The sequence below is a fragment of the Macaca nemestrina genome, chromosome 4 (assembly GCF_043159975.1).
Source record: "Macaca nemestrina isolate mMacNem1 chromosome 4, mMacNem.hap1, whole genome shotgun sequence".
NCBI lineage: Eukaryota > Metazoa > Chordata > Mammalia > Primates > Cercopithecidae > Macaca > Macaca nemestrina.
The window spans coordinates 35,960,619-35,985,373 of NC_092128.1; the positions used below are offsets into that span (position 1 = coordinate 35,960,619).

At 35.4% G+C, this 24,755-nt stretch overlaps 1 protein-coding gene and 2 long non-coding RNA genes across 3 annotated transcripts in view; 1 reads left to right on the forward strand and 2 right to left on the reverse strand.

Annotated features, from left to right (window-relative positions):
- Nucleotides 1-18,413, forward strand: part of LOC105475119 (solute carrier family 13 member 1) — a 119,330-nt gene extending 100,917 nt beyond the window's left edge. The window contains exons 15-16 of the transcript XR_011622005.1: nucleotides 12,217-12,320; nucleotides 18,310-18,413. The gene's annotated coding sequence lies outside the window, so the exon portion shown is untranslated. The remainder of the gene's footprint in view (nucleotides 1-12,216; nucleotides 12,321-18,309) is intronic.
- LOC105475110 (uncharacterized) overlaps nucleotides 1-24,755 on the reverse strand; it is a 316,642-nt gene that overhangs the window by 106,155 nt on the left and 185,732 nt on the right. The window lies entirely within an intron of this gene.
- On the reverse strand, nucleotides 838-23,325 carry LOC139362748 (uncharacterized). Its single transcript, XR_011622008.1, has 3 exons — nucleotides 23,257-23,325; nucleotides 10,489-10,606; nucleotides 838-893 (listed from the first exon to the last, which is right to left on the reverse strand). It is a non-coding gene; the product is annotated as an uncharacterized lncRNA (long non-coding RNA).

Sequence of the window (24,755 nt, forward strand, 5' to 3'; positions counted from 1 at the left end):
ATTGTCTGTCTATAGTGGTGCCTATAAACACAGGATCTGGGGGGTGATTACCAGGACCAAAACCCTGCTTCACCACTCACCTCCTGTGTACCCTTAGATGCGTTATTTGACCTCTATATGTTGCAGTTTTCCTCATTCTTAAAATAGGCTACTAATAGTATAAGAATATCTCCATACTGTTATGAGGGTTAAATAAGTTAATACACATAAAACATGAGCAGTGTTGCCTATAATAAAATTCAGTATTAGATAGCAGTCTTACAACTGCTGTAATATTCTTATTCCTCAGTGAATCACACAGAAGTAATTGACTATATATCCACTAGGTTTGCTAAAACTCTTTCTTCAGAAGGTTGTTTAGCCAAAATCTCCTTAAAACTCCAGATAAGTGAATTTTATTTAAGTTAGAAAGGTTACCTCTAGTTCATAACACCTAAGCAGAGATTTCCAGAGGATCATTTAATTTTAATTCATTTCTCCTTGGTTGAGAGAGAACACTGAAAGTAAGAGTGAACATAGTATATATTTAAAAAACGAGTCTCCATTTACAAAATTCAGCATGAAAAGAAAATATAGGAAAATTTAAACTCTGTACACAACACTAAACACAAATTCAATATCTTATTGAAATAATGTGGCATGTCGGTATAGACTGAGCCTCTCACTTCATTAACTCATCCTTGTCATTAGTTCTCACTTCAGGGATTTTTAGATAGTTCAAAATTCCCCATGTTGCCAGAGCTCCCTGGAGCATTGTCTGCAAGGTTGTTGATTTATTCCAGCAGCTGTAGTTCCTTACACCTGCTGAGCTGAACCTACCCTTTGACCCCCTCTCAGCGGCAAGTCTATGGTGGAGCCACTGAGTCAGACTCCATGCCTTTGTGGTTATTTTTCTGTAAAAAGAAAAATATGTATTGAAGATTACCAAAAGATTGGAAACGTCACGTAGCCTCTCCTTTATTCAAAGAAGATCAATTTGCTCTCATATTCATGCACAATAGCCAGCATTTTCATTATTCCTAACTTAGTTATTCTAATTGCTTCATTCTGCCCTTTTTTAAAACTTAGCTCATATTTCTTTCCTGACACATTCCCTCTCTTTTTTTAAGCTGTAAATTTTCTTGGACTCTTCAGAAGAGTCAGATGCTGTTTATCAGAGTCTCTAAGAATAGTGGACTCTTATAATACTCCTACATAAAGAAATCACAAATAGACACCTTTCTACATCTCCATATTCTATAACCTATGAATAAATTTTCAAATGAAGCTTGAAAATGAAATAAAAACCTTACATTTATTGCAATGATTTTTAAACTCCAAGTCATCCTGAAAGAGAATGGGGAGAATTTTGGTGGAAGAAACTTCGGATAAAAGGAAGGAGATGTTTTGAAAACAGTACTTCTGATCAACCCAGTTATGGCTGCCATGAAATCTGCTTCTGATTTGAAGAAAGATCCCAGCTCTGCAAAAAAATTTTGTATGTATAAGATGTTGGGCTTTCAGACTAGCTTCCGGAGTCCTTTCTTATCTTACACTTCCTGAAAGAGTTTGTGGGCTTTTAGCACCTTAGACAATCTAAAACAAACTGTATACTAGAGTGAAAATTTTTGAGACTAGAACAGGAATCTAGTCTGTTCATGAACTCTAGTCATAATCAATAAATAAAAATTGGGATAGAAATGATATCTTAAACATTTGAGTCTCCAGATCCATGAACACACTATAGCTCTCTATTTAGATAGTGTTTAATTTTGCTGAGCAGCATTATATAGTTTTCAGCATATGGTTTTGCTCATCTTTAAAAATATTTTATATTTTTGGTGCTATTGTATTTTACTTTTCATACTACTATAAATTGTATTTGTTTTTAGCTTCAATTTCTGATTTTTGCTAGAATCTAGGAATACATTTTCATAAATTTATTTTGTATCCTGCACACTTGCTGAACTTTCTTATTAGATCTAGTTGCTTTCTTGCAAGTTCATAGGATTTTTCTACATAAACAATGATGTTTCTTTGAATAAAGCCAGTGATACTTCTTCCCTTCCAACCTCACTCTTTCATTTCTCATTCTTGCCTTAAGACATCCATGCCTTTTTCTTTATTTTAGTAGCAAAGCACTTTTTACCATTAATTATGAATGCTACCAGTAAAATTTTCATAAAGACTCTATAAAATTGAAGCAACTCTCTTCTATTGCTAGCTAGCTGAGACTATTTTTTTTATCAGAAATGAATGTTAGTATTTGTCAAATGCTTTTTCTGCATCTTTTGAAATGATCTTATGGCTTTATTTTTCAGTTTGTTACTATACTGAATTATATTGAATTAAACCAACTTTGAACATGATACTTTATGAATACAATTTATATAGTGTTAGGTTTTATTTACTAACATTTTGTGAAGAATTTTTACATTAATTTTCAGGAGGGACATTGGTCTATAGCTTTCTTTTCTTGTTTTTCTTTTTTTGATCAGTTTTTGGTATTAAAGTAATGCTGGCCTCAGAGAATGAGTTAGGAAGCATTCTCTTCTTTTATCTTGAAAGGTCTGTATAAAATTTAAATCCTTTGACTTTTATTGAAATTTGCTTATAAAATAATATGGTTTATCTTGGTAAATACTCTGTGTGTCATTGAAAAGAACACATATTCTGCTATTGGTGGTGAAATATTGTAAAATGTCAATTGGTCAAAATAGTTGAGAGTGGTGTTCAATTATTCTATGTCCTTACTGATTTTCTGTCTATTTGTTCTGTCAATTATTGAGAAAGGTGTGTTGAAATCTTTGCCTATAATTATGTATTTTTCTCTTCTTCTGGCATTTTTATCGGGTTTGACTTATGATTTTTGAAACTGTTATTCAGTGTATAAACATTGAAGTTTGCTATGTACTTTTTATAAGTTTATGCCATTCTCATAATGAATTTCCCGTTTCATTGCTAATATTCTTCACTTAACATACCTCACCTACATATATTGATATTAGTGTAACTATTTCAAGTTTTTAATTAGTTTTGGCATGAGTTTTCTTTTTATCCTTTTGTTTTTAACCTATTTGTGTTTTTTTAAGTGAGTTTCTTACAGGCAAATGTCTTGCTTTCTCATTTTCCAATTAATTCTGCCAGGCTCTACCTTTTAATTTGTGTGCTTAGGTCATCTATGTTTAATGTGATTTTTGATATCATTGCATCTAAACCTACCATTATGCTAGCTGTTTTTTTTTTGTTCCAGGCTTTATTTTCCTCTTGTACTGCCTTCTTTTGGATTAATTGACTTTTTAAATAATTTTATTTTATTTTGTTTGTTGACTTACTTGCCGAATTTTTTTTAGTTGCTTGAGAGTTTATAGTCTGCAACTTTAACTTGTGACAGTTTAATTTAAGTAATATATCACTTCATGTATGATCTAGTTGGATATTTTTTCCCTCAAATCTCATGTTGAAATGTGATCCTCGGTGCTGGAGGTGGACCCTAGTGGGAGGTGTTTGAGTAATGGTGTGGATCCCTCATGAATGGCTTGGTGCCCTCCCTGAAGTAATGAGTGAGTTATTGCTCTATTAGTTCATGCAAGAGCTGGTTGCCACAAACAGCCTGGCATCTCCTCCCCATTCTCTCTTACCCCCTCTCTTACCATGTGACATGCCTGCTCTCCCTTCAATTTCCACCATGATTGTAAGCTTCCTGAGACCTCACCAGAAGCAGATGACAGAACTAAGTTTCTTGTACAGTCTGCAGAACCATGAGCCAAAATAAATCTCTTGTCAATATAAATTACCCCATTTCAGGTATTCCTTTATAGCAATATAAAATGAACTAACACAATGTATAAGAGTCTTACAAGACTCCGTTTTCTCCCTCACAATTTTACTCCATCATCACATACCATGTTTGTATCATAAACCCCAGGTTACTTTGCTATTGTTTTTTCTTTAAACACACAATTATCTTTTACAAAGATTTTAAAATACAAAAATACCAAAAATCAAAATGTTTTGTCTATTTTTCCTCATTCTTTATTCTCGTTGGGTAGGCTTGTTATTTCTATTTCCATCTTATCTAATTCACATTCTTTTAGCTTTTGTAAGTTTGAAAAAGTTCTCCATTTTGTCTTCCTTTTTGAAAGATATTTTCACTGGACATAAAATTCTAGATTGACAGTGTTTTTCCTTAGAGATTTAAAGATGTTCTTTCATAATCTTCTGGTTTATATGCTTGCTGATAAGAAATGTGTTTTCATTCCTTGCTTCATTTTTCTTTATTTCTCTGGATACATTTAAGATTTTTCTTTTTACTAGCAATTTTAAGCAATTCAACTGTGAGGTATCTGGATGTAGTTTTATTTGTGTTTCTATGTGTTCAGGGTTCCTTAAGTTTTAAGGTATTTATAGATTTTTAAAAATCAAATTTGGAAAAACCTTATTCCACTATTCCTAAAAATGTCCCCTCCCCACCTCCTTTCCTTCAGGGACAACTACAATTACACATATATTTGACATTTGGAATTATTCCAGTGTACACTGAATCTCTGTTTGTTTGTGTGTTTGCTAGTCAATTTTGTCTCTGTGTTTCATTTTGGACAGTTCCTACAGCTTTAGTTTCAATAGTTAATTCTTCAGCAATGTGTAATCTGCTATTAATTCCATTAAGCATTTTTCACCTCAAATATTTTCAACTCAAGAAATTTGATTTGGGGTTTTAATGTTTGAATTTAGCAAACTTCCTTTTCACTTTACCTTCTTGAACATATGTAATATAATTTTAATAATTGTTTTGATGTTCTTGTCTAGTAATTCTGTCACCTGCGCCATTTCTGCCTCTATTTCTATTCCTTGATTTTTTTATTTTTGAGTCCTTTTTTTCTACTTTTTCTTCTGGGTAATTTTTTAAATTAGGGGTCAGATATTTCTAATTTTAAATTTAGTATTAGATTTATTTTATCCCTATAAATATTTTTGAGTGTTATTCTAAAAGTACCAAGTTATTTGGAAACAGTTTAATCCTTTCAATGCTTGCTCTTAAGATTTGTTTATTACATAATAGTAAATGGTTTAGTTCAACAAGAAGTTCTAACTATTTATTGACCCAACACAAGAGCACACAGATTTATAAAGCAATTTCCTAGAGACCTTCAAAGAGACTTAGAATCCCACACAATAATAATGGAATTATTATTAATCCTATTAATAATTCAACACCCCACTGACAGTGTTATGCATATTATTGAGGCAGAAAATCAACAAGGTCCTGAACTCAATATTGAACCAAATAGATCTCATAAACACCTACAGAACTTTCCACCCAAAAACAACAGAATATACATTCTTCTCATCACCACATGGCACATAATCTAAAATCTACCACAAAATCAAACATAAAACAATCCTCACCAAATGAAAAAAAAAATCATACCAATCACTCTCTTGAACCGTAGCACAATAAAAATACAATGAAACATGAAGAAAATTTCTCAAAACCATACATTTACAAAGAACAAACAACCTGCTCCTGAATGACTTTTGGGTAAAAAATGAAATTAAGGCAGCAATCAAGAAGTTCTTTGAAACTAGTGAGAAAAAGATACAACATACCAGAATCTCTGAGACACAGCTACGGCAATAGTAAGAGGGAAATTTATAATACTTAATGCCCATATCAAAAAGTTACAAAGATCTCAAATTAACAATCTAACATCACAGTAAAAGAACTAGAGAAGCAAGAGCAAATCAACCCCAAAGCTAGCAGAAGACAAGAAATAACCAAAATCAGAGCTGAGCTGAAGGAGACTGAGACACCAAAAACCATTCAAAAGAACAGCCAATCCAGAAGCTGACTTTTTGGAAAAAAAAATAATAAGATAGATAGCCTACTAGCTAGACTAATCAAGAAGGAAAGAGAATATTCAAATAAACACAATCAGAAATGACAAGGGGGATATTACCACTGACTTCACAGAAATACAAATAAGTATCACTATGAACACTTATATGCACACAAACTAGAAAATCTAGAAGAAATGGATGAATTCCTGTACACATACAGCCTCCCAAGAGTGAACCAGCAAGAAATTGATTCCAGGAACAGACCAATAATGAGCTCCAAAATTGAATCAGTAATATATAACCTACCATGTAGCCTATTAACCATAAAAGGCCCAGGACCAGACCGAGTCATAGCCAAATTATATCAGATGTACAAAGAAGAGCTGGTACCATTCCTACTGAAACTATTACAAAAAATTAAGTAGGAGGAATTCATGCCCAACTCATTCTACAAGGCCAGCATCATCCTCATAACAAAACCTGGCAGAGACAATGAAAAAATAAAACTTTAGGCCAGTATCTTTGATGAACATAGATGCAAAAATCCTCAACAAAGTACTACCAAATCAAATCCATCAGGAAATCAAAAGGCTAATACACTATGATCAAGTAGGCTTTATTTCTGGGATGCAAAGTTGGCTCAACATATTCAAATTAATAAATGTGATTCATCACATAAACAGAACTAAAGACAAAAACCACATGATTATTTCAAAAGATGCAGAAAATGCTTCCAATAAAATTCAGCATTTCTTTATGTTTATAACTCTCAATAAAGTGGGTATTGAAGGAACATATCTCAAAATAATAAAGATTATCTATGACAAACTCACAGCCAACATCATACTGAAAAGGCAATAGCTGGAAGAATTTCCCTTAAAAACAAAAAAGACAAGGAGGCTCACTCTTAGCACTCCTATTTAACATAGTACCAAAGTCCTAGCCAGAGCAATCAGAGAAGAGAAATAAATAAAAGGCATCCAAATAGGAAGAGAAGAAGTCAGACTATACTTGTTTGCAGATGATATGATTATCTAGATACCCAGTAGTCTCACCCCAAAACTCCTTCAGCTGATAAACAACTTCAGCAAAGTTTCAGGATGCCAAATCAATGGACAAAAATTACTAGCCTTTCTGTACACCAATAACAGCCAAGCCAAGAGCCAAATCAGCAATGCAATCCCATTCACAATTGACACAAAAAGAATAAAATGCCTAGGAATACAGCTAACCAGAGAAGTGAAAGATCCTTACAATGAGAAGTACAAAATCAATGCTCAAAGAAATCAGAGATATCACAAACAAATGGAAAAATACTCCATGCTTATAGATAGGAAAAATCAATACTATTCAAATGACCATATTGCCCAAAACAATTTAGATTCAATGCTATTCCTATTAAACTATCATTGACATTCTTTGCAGAACTAGTTAAAACTATCTTGAAATTCATATGGAACCAAAAAAAAAAAAAAAAGTCTGAATAACCAAGGCAAACCTGAGCAAAAAGAACAAAGTTAGAAGTATCATACTACTTGACTTCAAACTATGCTACAGGGTTACAGTAACCAAAACAGCATGGCACTGGTACAAAAACAGACACATAGACCAATGGAATAGAATGGAGAGCCCAGAAATGACACACACATACAACCATCTGATTTTCAACAAAGCTGATAAAAACAAGCAATGGGGAAAGGACTCCCCATTTAATAAATGGTGCTGGGATAACAGGTTTGCCATATGCAAAAGATTGAAGCTGTACCCTTTCCTTATACCATATTCAAAAATCAACTGAAGATGGAATGAAGACTTCAATGTAAGTCCCAAAACTATAAAAAAAACTGGAAGACAACCTAGGCAATACCATTCTAGACATAGGAACGAGTAATGATTTTATCACAAAGATGCCAAAAGCAATTGCAGCAAAAGCAAAAATTGACAAATGGGATCTAATTAAACATAAGAGTCTTTCCAAGCAAAAGAAACTATCAACAGAGTAAAGAGACAACCTACAGAATTGGAGAAAATATTTGCAAACTATCCATTGAAGAAAGGTCTAGTATCCAGCATCTATAAGGAACTTAAACTAAGTTTACAAGCAAAAAGCAAACAACTCCATTAAAAAGTGGGCAAAAGACATAAACATACATTTTTCAGAAGAAGACATACATGCAGCGAACAAGCATGTGGATAAAAAGCTCAATATCACTGATGATTAGAGAAATGCAAAACAGAACCAAAATGAGATACCATTTCACACCCATCAGAATGGCTACAAATAAAAAGTCAAAAAATAACAGATTCTGGCAAGATTGTGGAGTAAAGGGGATGCTTATCCACCATTGACAGAGTGTAAACTAGTTCAACCATTGTTTAAAGCAGTAACTCTACTCTAAGAGCTAAAAACAGAACTATCATTTAACCCAGCAATGTCATTACTAGGTATATAACCAAAGGATTATATATCATTTTATCATAAAGACGCATGCATGCCTATGTTCATTGCAGCACTATTCACAATAGCAAAGACATGGAACATGGAATCAACCTAAATACCCAGCAATGAGAGACAAGATAAAGAAAATACAATACATACACAGCATGGAATACTATGTAGCCCCCAAAAAGAGCACAAGATCACATCTTTTCCAAGAACATGAATAGAGCTGAAGGCCATTATCCTCAGCAAACTAACGTGAGAACAGAAAACCAAATACAACTTGTCCTGTACGTGAGAGCTAAATGATGAGAACACATGGACACAAAAAGGAGAACAATAGATACTGGGGGCTACTTGACCATAGAGGGTGGAAGGAGGGAGAGGATTCAAAAAAAAATAACTAATGGGCACTAGTGGTGACAAAATAATCTGTACAACAAACTCCCATGACACAAATTTACCTATATAACAAACCTGCATGTGTAACTCTGAACCCAAAAAAAAAGTTAAAAAAATTACGTAAAGCCTGAATAAAATAGTAATTTTTTTAAGAAAAGGAAAATCAGATGTCATCTCATGATCAGAGAGAGAACTGCATGACTGAACACCACCTAGGAGGTTTGCCAAGGGGTAGAAAGTTTGGGGTGGTAATATAATTTGAATGTCCCCTCCAAATCTCATGTTGAGTTGTAATCCCCAGTGTTGGAGGTATGGCATGATGGAAGGTGTTTGGGCTATGAGTGTGGACCCCTCATGGTTTGGTTCTGTCCTTGAGAAAGTGATCTGGTTGTTTAAGTGTGGTGCCTCCCCTTGCCCTCTCTTGCTCCTGCTTTGGCTATGTAATATGCCTGCTCTCTCTTCACCTTCTGCCATGAGTAAATGCTCCCTGAGGCCTCCTGAGAAGCCAAGCAAATGCCAATGTCATGCTTGTATAGACTGCAGAACTAAGAGCCAATTAAACTTCTTTCTTTTATTTAAAGAAAAAATAAAAGATTAGTTGGGTAGGTCCAAAACTGTCAGCAAATTAGGCATAAAGGGAACATACCTCCTAATACTAAAAGCCATGTATGACAGACCCTGACCCACAGGCAACATTACACTAAATGGGCAAAAGTTGACAGCATTCCTCCTAAGAACTGGAACAAAACAAGTATTCCAATTTTTACCACTTCTATTCAACATAGTACAGTAGTCCTAGCTAAAGCAAGCAGGCAAGAGAAAGAAATAAAGAACATACAGCTTGGAACGGAGGAAGTTAAACTACCTCTGTTTGCCAATAATATGATTGCATACCTAGAAAACCCTAAGGACTCCTCCAAAAGACTCACAGATTTGATAAATGAATTCAGTGAAGTCTCAGGTTATAAAATTAATGTACACAAATTAGTAGCACTGCTATACACCAAAAATGACCAAGCTGAGAATCAACTCAAGAACTTTATTCATTTTACAATAGCTACAAAGAAAATGAAATACCTCGGAATACAGCTAATTGAGCAAGTAAAAGATCTCTACAAGGAGAACTACAAAAAAACTGCTGGAAGAAATCATAGATGACACCAACAAATGAAAATACTTCCTATGCTCAAAGATTGGAATAATCGACATTGTGAAAAAATGACCATACTATCCAAAGCAATCTACAGATTCAGTGCAATTGCTATCAAAATTGCAAGATCACTTTTTACAGAATTAGAAAAAAATCCTAAACTTAAATGAAAGCAAAAACAACTTCGAATAGCCAAAGCAATCTTAAGCAAAAGGAGCAAAGCCAGGGGCATCACACTATCCAATTTCAAATTGTACTAAAAGGCTATAGCAGCCAAAACAGCATGGAACTGATATAAAAATAGATACACAGATCAATGGAACAGAAGAGGGAACCCAGAAATAAAGCTAAATACTTCTAATTAATTGATCTTGACAAAGCATGCAAAAAAGTAAGTTGAGGAAAGGACACCCTATCCAATACATGGTGCTGGGAAAACTGGATAGCCAAATGTAAACAAATGAAACCAGATGCCTACCTGTCATCATATACAAAGATAAACTCAAGATGAATTAAAGAGGCCACGTGCAGTGGCTCACACCTGTAATCCGATCACTTTGGGAGGCTGAGGCAGGTGGATCACTTGAGGTTAGGAATTCAAGACCAGCCTGGTCATCGTGGCAAAACCCCGTCTCTACTAAAAATACAAAAATTAGCTGGGTATGGTAGCACACACCTGTAATCCCAGATACTAGAGAGGCTGAGGCAGGATAGTTGCTTGAACCCAGGGGGTGGAGGTTTCAGTGATCCGAGATTGTGCCACCACACTCTAGCCTGGACAACAGAGCGAGATTCTGTCTCAAAAAAAAAAAAAATAATTAAATTAAAATTTTTAAAAAGATGGATTAGATTTAAATCTAAGACCTGAAACCATTAAAAAATCTAGAAGAAAACCTAGGAAAAGCTCTTCTGGGCATTGGCCTAGACAAAGAATTTATGATTAAAATCCCGAAGCAAATGCAACAAAAACAAATACAAATAAATGGGACTTAATTAAACTAAAAAGCTTCTACCTAGCAAATAATAATAATAAACAGAATAAGTACACAACTCACAGAATGGGAGGAAATATTTGCAAACTATGTATCCAACGAACAACTAACGCAGGATCTATAAGGAATTCAAACAATTCAGCAAGAAAAAAAATCTCATCAAAAAGTAGGCAAATGACATGAATAGACAGTTCTCGAAGGTATACAAATGGCCAAAAAATATATGAAAAATACTCAACATCACTGATCATCAGGTAAATGCAAATTAAAGCCACAATGAGATACCATGTTATCCCAGCCAGAATGGTCATTATTAAAAGGTCTAAAAATAATAGATTTTGGTGTGGATGTGGTAAAAAGAGAAGGTTTATACACTGCTGGTAGAAAGGTAAATTAGTACAAATTCTATGGAAAATAGTAGGACATTTCACAAAGAACTAAAAGTAGGTCTACCATTTGATCCAACAATCTGACTACTGGATATCTACCCAAAGGAAATGAAGTCATTACTTCAAAAGCACATCTGCACACATGTTTATCACAGCACAATTTACAATTGCAAAGATATAGAATCAACCTAAGTGCCCATCGACCAAAGAGGAGATAAAGAAAATGTGGTATATATACACCATGGAATACTACTCAGCCACAAAAAATAATGAAATAATGTCTTTTTCAGTAACTTGGAGAGAGCTGGAGGCCATTATTCTAAATGAAGTAACTTAGGAATGGGAAGTCAAATGCCATATATTCTCACTTATAAGTGGGAGCTAAGATATGGGTATGTAAAGGCATATAGAGTAGTATAAAAGACATTGGAGCCTCAAAAGTGGGGAGGGTGGGAGGAGGATGAGGGACAAAAAACTACATATTGGGTACAACGTACACTACTCAGGTGAAAGTTGCACTTAAATCCCAGTCTTCACCACTATACAATTTAATTCTGTAACCAAAAGCACTTATACCCCTAAAGCTACTGAAATTAAAACACACACACACACACACACACACACACACACACACACACACGTAACAACAACCTTCAGTCTGAGCTATGTTTTCCTGACTCAGTAGTCAGGAAAATGAGGCAATACCTGAGGCAATACCTTTCTGAGTATTGTGCCTGATTCCATAAATTTTGAGATTTTTCACTGTGGCTGATGGGAACACGAATTATTCCCAGCCTCGTCTGAGCCCTTAGAATTGTCTCATCTGAAAATTCTAAGTGGTTGTTTTTCTGCTGTTAGGTAGTTCCCTTGCATGTGTTGATCAGTATTCAGCAAAATAGAGGATAGGAGGGGAGCAGGGGACTCTGCAGATTTCTGGGGCTCTCTGTGTATTTCTTTCCTCTCTGGTTCTCTGCCCTGCAAACTTCAGTCACTTTGTCCTCCTCCGTCTCCCATCTCCATCAGTTCAACTCAAGATGATCACCAGGATCACCAGGATGGGGAAGAAGTTGCTTCTGGTCAGAGTTGGGGTCCACTGGGAGTGATCAGTCCTGCCTTTGGGGAATCTGGTAAGTTGCTCAGAGATGCTCTCATCTTCCTTCAGACTGAACCTCATAAAAGGTTCCCCCTTATGAGCTGCTACCTGGAAGTTCTCCCCATGCTATAAGCTGCAGCCATCACAGAACTCATTTATTTCCTCTCTTTCAGAAATCACTGTCTAGCATTACCTGATACTCAATGTCTGAAAGCCACTCTTTCACATTGTCTTATTTTAAGTTGTTTCAGGCAGAAGAGTAAATCCTAATGCTCATCTTGCCAAAAGTGAAACTCTCTAGAAGAGTTTAATTTAATTGTGATTCTTTTTCTTTTCCCCGGTAAAATTGAATTAATAGGATGGTTATGAAATCTCCAATTTTAACTGCTGATGTGTAATGAAACTCTTAAATGAGAGAATACTTGATGAGGAGCCGCTATGATGGTATTGGGATGTGTAGAGAGTTACTTCATGAGTACAATTTAAACTTTGTAGAGTTTGAAATGTATTCATCACCTACACAAAAAATCTAAAGGAAATAATGAATGGGCATTTGAATAATTCAAATATGAAGCTGAAGACAATGGTCAGACCTACATTTCTAGTTTAAAATATACTGCTTATACAGGACGAAGTAAATCGAGAACATTCCAAAATGCTTAAGAATACTCTATTTTCTCAACTTCAATACTATTATAGCTAGCTAATAGTTATGTCCTAAATTACTTTGTTTATTAGTTTTTTTCCAGATTTTGGAGGTATAATTGCTATACAAAAAGCTACATATACTAAATGTATACAATTTTGTTTGGACATACATATGCAATGTGTTACCATCATCATGATCTACATAGTAAACATATTCATCTAGATGAATAGATACCACTATTCACAGAAAAACAAAAACAAAACAAAGGGACATAAGAACACACCTCTCAGAGTGTCCTTGTGTCCCTTTGTTTTGTTTTTTTCTGTTCTCTATCTCAGATGGGGACATAATTGCTTGTGGTCAGATTTGGGGCCCACAGGGAGTAATCAGTCCTCCCCCAGGGAATCTGGTAGGTTATTCAGGGATGTCTGCCTCCTCTTTCAGCCTGAACCGACTCATGGGTTCTCTTTAGACTTCAAGTAGGATCAAAATTGATCATCAAAGCTAGGACTTGATATTCTCCTACTATTGCAACTGTTTGCAGAACTATATGAGGGATTTCATGTGCTAGATAATTTATACTTTGGGTTAAGGCCACTTAACAAGTTAATATATTTTCTTTTTAAATTAACATATAATAATTATATATATTTATTGGGTACTTAGTAATGTTTCAATAGATATTATGTGTAGTGATAATGTGTAGTGATCATATTGGTATAATTAGCATAGCCATCATCTTGAACATTTATCATTTATTTGTGTTGGAAACATTCAAAATTCTCCTCTTGGCTAATCAAAACTATATATTATAATTATAGTCATCCTAAAATTCTGTAGATCATTAGAACTTATCCCTCCTATCTAGCTGTAATTTTTCATCCTATAACAAATCTCTCCAGTGGGATTCTTAAAGTGTTTCTGGATACACACATTGGTCAGGCATGTCTTGAGCACCTCTTCAGAGTCAGAGATGTTTTGTATTATTGAAATGGCAAGAGTTTTGTGGCAGTAGCCATAAATATTCATTCCTTGTATTATTCTAAGGTCTCACATTACATATTGTAAATTATAGTTAAAAAACATGCAGATAAAGTTTGGGACAGAAAATGTCAAAGGGGTAGCGCTGCTGATAAATGGACTCTTAGAGGTACAGTACAACATCCCAGCTACACCTGAACTTTAATGAGCCAAGAAGAGAAATGCAACACTTTCTGCAGGTGAAAGAGTGACATTGAACCTCATTTTCCTGTCCCTATTTTTATTCTTCACAATCCATCTGTTTTTAATTCCTATTATCTAAATGGCTGATGGAGTACCTTTTTAAAACACTGGGAATGTCAGCATGTGAACTGAAAGATGCATCATACCATAATCGCATTTTCTCTAGGAATTTTCACATTGTTCATTTTTATTCAAGCCTGATAAAGAGCCTCCAAGGAGACAAAGCGACATTATCTGAATTAAGAAAGTAGTCTTTGCCAGCATTACTTCTAACTCATTTCCATGAAGAAATGTCAGCTTATGAATTAGGTGACTTTACACAAATCACTTGTTGACATTTTCTAATCTCTCTTTTTATTCTATTAGAAAAAAATATATAACAAATGATTTAATAGTGCTTGCTCCCAATTATTACTCCAAATTTCTGTGAATATGTATAGCAATTATCAGGAGAGTTGGAAAATCAGCTATTTCCCCTCATTCAAAAGTTAGAATTAGTCATGGGCTGATTGAAACAACTGTGCAAAGCATTATTTAACAGCAAGGTTCTGATGGGTTCTAGTTCTTCATGAAAATGCACCATTGTAATAAGTATTCCAGCTACTCTAAGGAAAAAGAAAATCAAAATTGACAGTGGTCTTTTAAAGAAGACCATTTATTCTACATTTTCACTTTATGAGTGAAATAAAGATAATTGATTATGAAAAGCTTATTGATCAGCTGATTCTAACAGAGTTGTGAACAAGTTGTTTTGAAGGTTTGAGTGGAATTGTGAAAGCTTGGGCTGGGGATGGAAAGGTAAGATGAAGAGAGATTTCTTTTTTTTTTTTTTTTTTTTTTGAGACAGAGTCTGGCTCTGCCGCCCAGGCTGGAGTGCAGTGGCCGGATCTCAGCTCACTGCAAGCTCCGCCTCCCGGGTTCACGCCATTCTCCTGCCTCAGCCTCCCGAGTAGTTGGGACTACAGGCGCCCGCCACCGCGCCCGGCGAGTTTTTTGTATTTTTTTAGCAGAGACGGGGTTTCACCGTGTTAGCCAGGATGGTCTCGATCTCCTGACCTCGTGATCCGCCCGTCTCGGCCTCCCAAAGTGCTGGGATTACAGGCTTGAGCCACCGCGCCCGGCCGAGATTTCTTAAAAGGGTACAGTAGAAAGATTTTTATATAATAATATCTGACTTTATATTACATTTAAGTTATTTGCTAGAATACTATTGTCCAGTATAAGATTAGGAAATTCAAAAGTAAATGCCAAGAGCCTTGCTCTGGAGTTAAAAATACTAGGGCTTGAATATTGCCATTTTCTGGTTGCATAACTTCAGCCCAATATTTAATTTAATTCTTAAAGCCCCAGTTGCACTGTCTTTAAGTTGTCATAATAATAGTGCCTACCTCATTAGAATTACAAGATATAATACGTGGGTTTAGTTTTAGGACTCACTTTAAAATAGTTCTATCTTGTTATTGTTTATAAGATGTGTTTTTGCCTACATGGATCACTGATTTTATGTTAGAGAAGGATTGAGGATTCAACTCCTTTTTAAAATCCTGTTGATAATTTCTGTCTTTAATTTTTTATTTTTAATGTTTAATTGACAAATAAAGATTATACATATTCAAGATGTACAATGTTACAGTTTTAAATACATATGCATTGAGTAATTATTACCACCATCAAATTAATTAACACATCCATCACTGCCCATGCTGTACACTAGATCACCAGAACTTGATCATTTTGCATCTGAAAGTTTGTGCCCTTTGACAAACATCTCCCTATTTTCCTCACCCCCACCCCCCAGCTTCTGGTAACCATTGTTCTACTCACAGTAGTTATGAATTCAATATATTTTTAGATTCCACATATAAGTGAGATTTTCCAGTTGTTAGCTTTCTGTGCCTGGCTTATTTTACTTAGCATAATATATTCCAGGTTCATTCATATGTTGCAAATGATACAACTGCCATTAGTTTTATGGCTGAATAGTATTCATCCATTAGTAGAATTTAGGTTGTTTCCTACTTTGGGTATGGTAAATAATGCTGTAACAAACATGGGGATACAAGTATCTCTGAGATACTGATTTCATTTCCTTTGGATGTAAGCTTAGTAGGACTGCTGAATTAGGAGGTGGTTCTAGTTTTAATTTTTGAGGCACCTCCATACTGTTTTCCATAATGGCTATACCAATTTACATTCCAATCAACAGTGTATGTGAGTTCCCTTTTCTCTATCTTCAACATTTGTTCTTTTTTTTTTTTTTTTTTGATAATAGCCATCTTAACAGGTGTGAGGTAACATCTCATTGTAGTTTGCTTTGCCTTCCTCTGATGATTAGAGATGCTGAGCACCTTTTTATATATCTGTTGGTCATTGAATGTCTTCTTTGAAAAAAGTGAATATTCAGGTATTTGTGTCCATTTTAATTGGGTTATTTGTTTTTTGTGATTGAGTGAGCTCCTTATATACTTTGAATATTACCCCTTATCAGATATATGAATACATCACATTAATAGACTGAAGGATAAAAATAGTATGATCATCCTAACAGATTCAGAAAAAGCATTTGAAAAAAATTCAGTATCTTCTCATAATAAAAACTCTCAAAAAAATAGACATAGAAGAAATGTATCTCAACATAATAAAGGTCATTAATTACAAGTCCACAGAAAACTTCATACTCAATGGTGAAAAGCTAAAAGTTTTTCCCCTAAGGTTAAGAACAAGACAAGGATGTCCACTCTTGCCAGTTCTGTTTAACATGGTGCTGGAAGTCCTAGCCAGAGCAATCAGGCAAGAGAAAGAAATAGAAGGCATCCATCCAAATAGAAAAATAAGTTCAATTATCCCTATTTACAGACAACGTAATTTCATAGATAGAAAACCCTAAAGATTTCACCAAAAAATGTTAGAACTAATAATCAAATTTAGTAAGGTTACAGGATACAAAATCAATGTACAAATTGTTGTAGCTTTATATACTAACAAACTATCTGAAAAAGAAAGTAAGAAAATGATCTCATTTATAATAGCATCATGATTAAAATGTTTAGAAATAAATTTAAGAAGGTGAAGGATTTGTACAATAAAAAGTATAAGATACAGATGAAAGAAATTAAAGATATGAATACATTAAATGGAAAGATATTCCAAGTACATAGATTGGAAGAATTTATATTTTTAAAATGTTCCTAGTAACCAAAGAAATCCACGGATTAAATGCAGTTCCTAACAAAACTTCACAGACATTTTTCACAGAAATAAAAAATACAGGCCGGGCATGGTGGCTCACGCCTGTAATCCCAGCACTTTGAAAGGCCAAAGCGGGCGGATCACAATGTCAAGAGATTGAGACCATCCTGACCAACATGGTGAAACCCTGTCTCTACTAAAAATACAAAAATTTGCTGACTGTGGTGGTGCAGGCCTATAGTCCCAGCTACTCAGGAGGCTGAGGCAGGAGAATAGCTTGAAGCCGGGAGGCAGAGGTTGCAGTGAGCTGAGATTGTGCCACTGTACTCCAGCCTGGTGACAGAGCAAGACTCCATCTTAAAAAATAAATAAATAAACTTTAAAAAGTACCATCTTAAAATTCATTCCACAAAAGACATTGAATAGCCAAAACAATCTTGAGAGATTTATGCTTATTTGAGATTAATCTTGAGATTTCTATGCTTATTGTACTGTGGTCTGAAAGTGTGGTTAGTATGATTTTGATTTTTTAAAAAATTCATTAAGATTTGCCTTATGGCCAAGCATGTGGTTGATCTCAGAGTATGTTCCATGTGCACATGAGAAGAATGTATATTTTGTGTTTATTGGGTGAACTATTCTGTAGATGTCTGTTAGGTCCAATGGATCAAGTGTTGAGTTTAAGTCCAGAGTATCTTTGTTAGTTTTTTGCCTCAATGATCTGCCAGTGGGTGTTTATATCTCTAGTATTGTGTGGCTGTCTAGGTCTCTTCATAGGTCTACATGAACTTGTTTTACAGTGTTCCAATGTTGGGTGCATTTATTTTTTTAGCATAGTTTTCTTGCTGAATTTAACCCTTTATCATTATGTGAAGGGTTTAAAGTTATTTTTATTTTCTAAGGCTTGTTTTATCTGATATGAGAATATCATTTTTTGTTCCTTTTTGTTTTCCATTTGCAGGATAAATTATTCTCCATCCCTTTGAACGTATAGGTGTTATTACATGTGAGCTGAATTTCTTGAAGACAGCAGATGATTGGATCTTGTTTCTTTATCCAACCTACCACTCTATGGATTAGGAGGAATACCTAATGCAAATGACGAGCTGATGGGTGCAGCAAACCAACATGACACATGTATACCTATGTAACAAACCTGCACATTGTTCACATGTACCCTAGAACTTAAAGTATAATAAAAAATAAAAATAAAATGAAGGAAAAGATGAGTGCTTAGTTCATTTACATTCAAAATCAATGTTGATATGTGAGGTTTTTATCCTGTCATTCTGTTGTTAACTGGTTGTTATTTGGACTTAATTGTGAGTTGCTTTATGGTGTCTGTCGGCTATGTACTTAAGTGTATTTTTGTACTGACAATTATTATTCTTTCATTTCCATGTTTAGCACTCCCTTAAGAATCTCGAGTTAGGCAGGTCTAGTCATAATGAATTCCCTTAGTGTTTGCTTATCTGAAAAGGATTTTATTACTCCTTTGCTTATGAAGCTTATAGTGGGATACAGAATTCTTGGCTTTTCTTTAAGGATGATGAAAATAAGCCCCAAATCTCTTCTACTTGTAAGGTGTCTGCTGATAGGTCTGCTATTAGCCTGATGAGGTTCCCTTTGTAAGTGATCTGTTACTTCTCTCTAGCTGCCTTTAAGACTTTTTTCTTTTGCATTGACCTTGGAGAAACTGATGACTCTGTATCATGGGGAATAGTAATCTTTTATAGTATCTTGCAGGAGTTTTCTAAATTTCTTGAATATCCATGTCAACAGCTCTAGCAAGATTGGGAAAATTATTATGGACTAAATCCTCAAATATGTTTCCAAGTTGCTTACTCTTTCTCCTTCTCTCTCAGGAATGCCAGTGAATTGCAGGTTTGGTCTCTTTTCTCAATCCCATATTTCTCAGTTTCATTAATGTTTTCATATTCCTTTTTCTTTATTTTTGTCAACCTGAGTTGATTCAAAGGAGCAGTCTTCAAGCTCTTAGATTCTTTCCTCAGCTTGGTCTATTCTGTTGTTAATGTTTCCAATTATATTATGAAATTTCCATATAAAATTTTTCAATTCCTAAAGTTCAGTTATTTTTTTGTCTTTAAATGGCTATGTCATGTTTCAACTCTTGGATTGTTTTACTGTTTTTCTTTTTCTTGGATTTGGTTTCAACTTCCTCCTGTTTCTTGTTCAGCTTCCTTGCAATACATGGCCTGGGGTTTTTTGCCCAGCAGACAGCTGTGGGAGCTACCCACCTTGCAGTCTCTCAACTAGGTCTTCTTCCAGTGATTTCCCCAGAATTTAGTCCCGTCAGGTAGTTTTGTCCCAAGCCTTCTTCACCCAGATTGCTGGGGTGTTAGGTGTTCCAGACTGTGGGGCTCCCTCTGAGAGGGGGTATAGCTGGCAGGCAGGTGACATCTCTCCCAGACTGATCTTGCAGACAGAGGAATGCCCAACTGCTATTCCAGCCCACAAACCTCAGCCTCATTCTTCCCAGTGCTGCAAGAGTGAGGGCTCTTCCTCCAATAGAATTCTGACAACAGATCCAGCTCAGTACTGCTGGACTGTATGTTCTACTCCTTGGGGACTGGGACTGGGCCCATGGCTCTGTTCTCTGGCCCCTCTAGGTCAGGCTCCAGCTGTGCTGGGGTAGTCAAAGTACTCCCAGGCTGCCAGCAAAAGCCTGCTAGCAGGGCAATGGAGCTTGCATGTGCTGTGTACCTGCTTATATGGGAGCAACCAGGCAGGGATCCTGGGTGAGGTGGGGGGTGAGCAGGGTAGCACAGATCAGACACACTCTAGTCCTGTGGGAAAGACAGCCCTTCTCTCTCCAGGGCCAGCAGTCAACAAAAGTTAGAGCCTTTCAGAGCAACGGTCTTCAACCGGTTTCTAGCACCAGGGACCAGTTTGGTGGAAGACAATTTTTCCACTGATGGGGATAGGAGGGATGAAACTGTTCCACCTCGGATCTACCAGTATTAAATTCTCATAAGAAGCATGCAACCTAGGACCCTTACATGCATAGTTAACTATAGGTTTCATGGCCACCACTTATCTGACAGGAGGTGGAGCTCTGGTGGTAATGCTCGCTTGCCTGCCACTCCTGCTGTGCAGCCTGGTTCCTAACAGGCCACGGACCTGTACCAGTCTGCAGCCTGGTGGTTGAGGACCCCCGTGTTAGAGGAAGATGAAGAACAATGAGGCATGGGCACGTATGGCCATGTTTTGTTGTAGCTGTCCCTGCACAAAGTCACTTGGGCTCCAATCTCAGCCAACTCTCTGGGCTGTTCCCCCTGTCAGCTCAAATGTACATGAGGGTGATGGGGTTTCCTGGAGCTAGGACGCTGGTGGTTTATAGTGAGAGTAGGCTCCTCCATGGTTATTTTATTCAACTCTTCCTCAGAAGTCGATTAGGGCCAGGGATAAGTCCTGGTGCTCAGTAACCCCGTGCAGTGTTCCCAGCTACCTTCCTCTTCAGTCCTAGTGTCTGCATCATCTCTCCATTTACTTTCAGTGTTTTCTCTCTACAGATCTATTGGAAATATGTCAGTTTACTCGGTATTTTGGTCTCTCTCACTGGGAGAGGCTCTTCCTGACTGTGTCTAGTCAGCCACCTTGTCTCTCTTACACATTAAGTTTAGATAATGTCTTCTGACCACAATGCGAAGAAATTAGTGCTTAATGGCAAAAGGATCATTCAAAACAGCCCCCATATGCTTTGAGACTGAAAAAAATTTCTAATAAGTTTTAACACAATGTTACTTGTATATTATAGTTTTTGTGTATGTTACAAATGTTGTATATATTATTCATTAAAATCAACTGTGATCAAAGGATTTATTGCTACCAACTATTTGTGGTTATATTCAATATGTATTTTTCTTTTGTACTACATCTGTTCAGGTCTCATTTTATATCCTTTAATAAGATGCTGAGTAGTTATCATGCTTATTTTATGTTATTAATGTTATCACTGGAAAAATAAATACTTTCGAACTGTGTGAATTACGCTTTCTGTGGGATTCCATACAGGGTTCAACGAATTTGCTATACTTAGTACGTGCCTCCTTTCACTTGTCTTAACATGACTAAGCCCTGTCATCCCATCTGTTCTTGTGGTGAGGAGCATGTGTCACTTATTTTTATTATTCATATTTCTGTTCCTATTCCGATTACTTATTCTTTCTCTGACTCTGAAAAGGGGTTGCTTGAAGAACATTTACAGGACACATAGAATAAAAATTGTGCATTGCTGTAACTGGTATTGGTATTTTAGAAAAATATATTCCTCTCATCATTGAATGAGTTTTTTTCCCTGATGTTCCCAATCAGCAATATAAAGTCTTCTAGACTGAGAAGAATGTACTTATGCTTTCTTCACTTGGTTAGTCACAAGATACTTATTAGATTTAAAGCAATATTGGAATATAGCCTTAATAAAAATAGTAGCTCATACTTATTGAGTGCTTATTGTGTAGCAGGTATGGTTCTAGGGAATTTATACAGATTTACTAATATAGTTTGGATGTGGATATTTTATTTCAAAGTAATCATAAATAGCATTTTACACTTCTTCCTACAGTGAGACAAGCTTGCTGTTTGTCTCACTAATTTGTTTAAGGTGGAAAAATTGGTTTAGTTCAGATTGTGTTAGGAAAGTTAGTGATAAACAAGTTTTCAGCGTTTTCCTCTTGCCTTCATTATCGTGATTAAGATTGCCACAACACATTAGAATAGCATAATTTCAGTTATTATTTCCATAGGCTATGGGAAAATATGCAAAGTCAGCCAAACGTAATTTATTATTTGGCCTTTAACATACTTAAACTCTTGTCATTGACTATAAGAGATTATAAATGATTCTTCCATTTTTAAAAATCTCCCTTCTCTGTTCGATGGTATTTATGAAAGCTATATCCACTGCCTTTGCATGCTTACTTTTCACTATTGCTTAGACAAATGAGGGGAAATTACATATACAGTTCTCATATACTCTATGGAGACAGGATCTGGCATTATTATGTTTTCATAAAAACTTACGTCTCCTATAGGCAATTATTTCCAAATGTCAGTAACTATTCACTTGCACTTCGTGTTTTAGCTCCATAATGTATCTACAGGTCACAGAAACAGGAAATTCAGATTTTAACTCTCTTTTGACTCAGACTCCTTGGGCTTGCCTTTAATCTTCACCTATTCTAGGCAAAAACTCCATCTTTCTAATCACTAGATAGATAAGTGTTTGCCCTCGGGCAGGATTCTACCCCACTTCTATTCCTTTGAAGTTTAGTGAATAGAACAGGGATACTGCTACCAACTCTTACTGAGGGAGATAAGCAAATCAAATAAACAAAACATACAAGCTTTTAATATGCACTGAAATAGTTTATTTCAGGAAATTCTAATTTCTGTTATATATTGCTCTCTTTGAAGAACTAGCTTGCTACTTAGTCTTTGAATGTTCATGTTTCATTTTTCCTCTCCCTTCAGTATAAATCAGGGTTATTTGGCATTTTAGCATTATTGGCATTTTAGTCCAGATAAGTCTTTGTGTGTGTGTGAGGAATCTATCCTAGGCATTGCAGGATATTTAGCAGCAGCAGCACTGACCTCTACCCACTAGATGCCAATAGCAGCCTCCCTTCAGTCGTGACAACCAAACATAGCTATGGACCTTGCCAAATGTCCCATTAGAGACAAAAGTACCTGCAATTGAGGACTACTGTTTTATGTTATATTTAATTGCATATATTTAATTATAATCACAGATATTAATCTAATATGTAGAAATAATTACAGAAAGTAAAGGTAGTTATTCTAACAAAATGTTTTAGAACTTTGTATTTAAAAACAAGTACAGTTTACCTTAGAACAACAGAGGTTTGAACTGCAAAGGTCCACTTACACTTTGATGTTCTTCTGCCTCTGCTACCCCTGAGACAGCAAGACCAATCCCCTCTCTTCCTCCTCTTCCTCAGGCTATGAACATCAAGACAAGAAGAATGAAGATCTTTATCCTGATCTATTAACACATCCTCTTAATGAATGCAAAATATATTTTTTATTTCTTACGATTTTCTTAATAACATTTTCTTTTTTCTAGGTTACTTTTATTGTAGACTATAGTATGTAATACATATACAAAATATGTGTTAATTAACTCTTTATGTTATTGGTAAGGTTTCTGGTCAACAGTCGGCTATTTGTGGTTAAGTTTCAGAGGAATCAAAAGTTATATGTGGTTTGACTACCCAGAGGGTTGGCGCACTTAACCCTCATGTTGTTTAAGGTTTAACTGTAGAATATTTTTTAAAACTTATCTGATTGGCAAAAAAAGTTAAATAATTCAGAATATTGGAATAATGTTACTATGTTCAAGAACATTACGTGATAGCTACCAGGGCAGAGCAGCTAGCTGTTTGGCCTTTTGTATGATAGTGACTGAGATGCACTACTCATTCTTTCATTCAGTAATTTTGAAACTATTACTCTGCCTTAGATACTGAGCAAAGAACAGGAGATACAGAAATGGAAAAACAGCATCATTGCCTTCAGGTAAAATGTTGTATGACAAATAATTTTTCAGAAGATATAACCTTCATAAATTTAAGAAATAGCATGAGGTAGACATTAAATAAAAGTTTAATTCTACATTTTATCCATTTTTGTCAAGCTAATCTATTGTATACTTTTGAAGGTTTCCATAAAAAGTAAAATTTTACTAATTTTAGTTAGTGAAAGATTGTTATATGTTATCCAAAATCATCTAATAAACTTTTTTTGCTTTTTCCATATTTAGTCAAACAACATTAATAAGAACTTTGCCAATTAAAAATTTTAAGTATCTATTTTCATGACTAGATAAAAATAATTTGAAATTGATTTGTCATTTGTTTATGTTCATACACTTGTTCCAACTTGTATATTTCTCTTAACATTATATATTCAAGATACATCATGAAAAATACATGTTTTTCATTCATATATAAAAAATGTAGAAAATGTCTTTCTAAGAGTATGCCATGCAGTATTTGCATTTACCCCACTGTTTTAGTCCATTCTGTGCTGCTATAACAGAGTACATGAAATTGGGTAATTTATTACTTAATTTTATGCTGCTATAACAGAATACCTAAGATTGGTAACTTATAACAGAAACTTATTAGTTCGTAGTTCAGAGGTCTGGGAAGTCCAAGATTGAGGGCCTGGCATCTAGGGAGGGTCTTCTTCCTGAATCATCTCATAGCAGAAGACAAGAGGGTGAGAGAGAGAACAAAAGCGGAGACACACTCACCTTTTTATAAGAAACTCACTCCCACAAAAATAGCAGTAAGCCATTCACGAGGGCAGAGCTGTCGTGGCCCAATCACCTCTAATTAGACCCCACCACCCGACACCATTGCT